The sequence below is a fragment of the Galeopterus variegatus genome, unplaced genomic scaffold (genome assembly GCF_000696425.1).
Source record: "Galeopterus variegatus unplaced genomic scaffold, G_variegatus-3.0.2 Scaffold10013, whole genome shotgun sequence".
Lineage (NCBI taxonomy): Eukaryota > Metazoa > Chordata > Mammalia > Dermoptera > Cynocephalidae > Galeopterus > Galeopterus variegatus.
Window position 1 is genome coordinate 51,063 of NW_007736124.1, and position 311 is coordinate 51,373.

Below are 311 nucleotides of genomic sequence, written 5' to 3' on the forward strand. Positions count from 1 at the left end.
ATGTTGCCCTTTTTTGAAATTTTCTTCTCCCTTTCATCTGCAATTTTGCTCACTTTTAAAAAAAATTAATTTAATTTAGTTTAATTTTACTTCTGAAAATACATTGTGCTTGATTTTCGTGCCCTTTTACCTGTTTCTCTCCACCCCTTCCCCCCCATCATACCTGTGCACTTGGCTTAAATAGTTCAGGGAACTTTTGTGGTTATTCTGTCTTCTTTCACCCACCCTTTATTTGTTTGTGTGTTTATTTATTTATTAATTTTTAGCTCCCACAAATAAGTGAGAACATGTGGTATTTCTCTTTCTGTGCC